The sequence below is a fragment of the Pundamilia nyererei genome, unplaced genomic scaffold (genome assembly GCF_000239375.1).
Source record: "Pundamilia nyererei isolate P.nyererei 1_Seehausen unplaced genomic scaffold, PunNye1.0 scaffold00286, whole genome shotgun sequence".
In the NCBI taxonomy this organism is placed as follows: domain Eukaryota; kingdom Metazoa; phylum Chordata; class Actinopteri; order Cichliformes; family Cichlidae; genus Pundamilia; species Pundamilia nyererei.
This window is the reverse complement of record NW_005187687.1, coordinates 560,851-563,534: the sequence shown is the minus strand read 5'-3', so window position 1 is coordinate 563,534 and position 2,684 is coordinate 560,851.

Here is a 2,684-nt window from a genome sequence, read left to right as displayed (position 1 = left end):
ATCACAGGCTACAGTGCACGTATTGTTGGGGATAAGCGAACAACATTTGCACCACTTTAGCTAAATTCATACTTTTACACACTTCCGTCATTAATCATTTTCCAACTACTGCCAGTCACCGTTCCTCCTTGGCCGTCCTTTTACTGAATGCCATTTCCTGCTCTGTTCCCACGGTTCCTGTGTGCCTCTGAGTAGCAAAGGCAAACACGGAAAAAGGTTTGTGAAATTCTCTGAAGTACAGCGTCAACCATACAGAGATATGCTCATCTCTGATGGTATAATATCCCTGCTGTCTTTTTGTTTTTGTTTTATTTAAAATAAATAAATAAATGAGTGTACTGAAGGAAACTATAAGACAAAAAACATAAATAACGCGTCTTGTGAAGTATGTGTTTATTCCACGAGACCGACTTTGTCAAACGTGCTTTATTGTTTACTGCACTGTATTAAGAGAGTGTTGTCAGCATTTCCTGACTTTCCTTCTCATCTTTGTTCCTCAAACACTTAAAAAGTTTCAGGCACTCAGAAATCTGCGTGCTTTGTTGCTGTCACAGCCATTTCAGCTCTGCTGTCTGTAAATGATCTGTGATTGTTTCCTAGGCTCTTGTCGCAGTTGACCTCAAAATGTGCTAATAACAGCTTGTGTTTACGCTTGTTCTGGTCGCATTTGCATGGATGCTTATCACACTTTCTTAGTATTAATGTCATGTCTGATTCATAAATGAATGTAAAGGACAGTGTAAACATTGCACACCCACACAGAGAATTTAATTTATGATATAAAGGCAAACAGATGAGAGCAGCATTTGCTCTCTGCTTGTAGATCATAGTATGTTTCTGAGAAGAACAAAATCACACCTGCTTCTGATTTTAGTGGTGCTTACATTATATGTCCAAAGGTGTGTGGACACACAATATATTCATATGTAAAAAGGTTAGAGAAGTTATTTCAAAACAATAGACAAGACAACTATGTTACTACAATCTGTTGCTGAAAAGCAAAGTCAGCAAAGAAGTGCAAAAACCTGTAGTTCCTGGAGTGGAGTCAATACCCATAGACTCCCATCTGAAAAGCCTCAATTGTCTACTTTTGGCTGCTCCTTTATTTACCAGGGGTCACCACATTGTTTAGATCTACATCTTTAATCTGGCAATATGTAAACCAATATATCTACGACTGTTGTTGTGATTTAGTGACATAATTAAAATTGCATTGAACTAAACAACCTTATCGCACATGTTTACAACCTGATACAAAGAGTTTTATCTCTAAGGGTAGTTTTCCCCTATTCAGGAATGATGGGTGGAGATCAATTGAAGCCTTAACCGTAGCTTTGTTTCATAAGCTGCTGTGGCTGATCGGTGCCTCCTGGGCCTCACTTTCACAAACTAGCCCCTCTGACCTGGACCTCTCACTCATCCTGTTGCTACCTTATCACGCTTTAGGTGAAATTAGTTGTACAACTTTTTTACAGTCTTCAGCAAAAACCTGAGCCCCTCCTATAATGCTGATATCGCAGGTCCAACATGGCAGAACAATAAGTTCAGGTGGATGTCGGAAGAATTTACTAATGTAAAGCTGCAACACTTACGATCGCGTTGGAGTCAGGTCAAAATAGATGCAGTCTAAATTTTTTTAGCCATGTTGTACTGATATTAGAGGGGGTGATTAGAAAATGCTTTCCCGCTAGAGAGAGAATTTGTGTTTTTAGAGATCAAAATGCTACTTTTGCGGTGGAAAAAGCAACTGACTGTCGCCAGAGAGCTTTAGAGACAAAGCAATAACTCTGAGTCTTGCAACATTAAAATAGCACATCAAACACATTCCTGTTTACGTCAACTCTCTGCCAAAAAAATGTAAAATACAACTACATTTCGTTTGGGTCCCATTGTCACAAGAAGCACACCATTACCTGGAATATCATTGTTCATAGACCCGAACCATAAAATACAGACCCAAAGGGAATTCTTCATTATGCACTGAAATACGAGATTTTTTGCTATTAAAGCATTTATTGCTTTTTTAAAGAAAAACAAACAAGCAATTGTCATGAACAAATATCTTTTTTTAGTGCAAAAGTACGAGCATTTCATTTTGCAGCAGCACAGATTTGACTACTTTAAACCCTTCTTACAGTACATACAGTAGTTAAAAATCGTGTAAAAAATTAATATTTACAGGCACACAAAAGAAGTTTTATACACATATTGTGTTAAAACAATCTTTATGACATTCAGAAAGTCTTTTTCAGTCCTTGTCAGTAGTTTCCACCCACTGAACAGACAGAAATTCTGGACTCAGATCCTAAAAAATCTAGAGGTAGGAAAGCCGTCGGTCTGGCAGGATGATATTTCAACCATTCATCTATTTTACTGAAGATGCAAAAACAAGCTCCGGTTAAAGTGAACAGTTAAACTCAAGTTTGCATCGTTCTTCATCCTCAGCTGGCTCATGTCATTCTCAACTGTAATAAGAACAGATGCAAGAAAAGCAAAGTTAGACAAAAACCTAAAGAGACTCAAAAACATGGATTTAGTTTAAGATCTGATAAGAACAATTAGAGACGCACCTTAAATATTCTTTTGCTGAAGCCAAGCCAGTGTGGAAAGTCAAACAGAGCATCAGAATAATATTTGAGGGTGAAGGAGGCGTCTCTCCACACGGGCTTGACCTTCATGAGGTC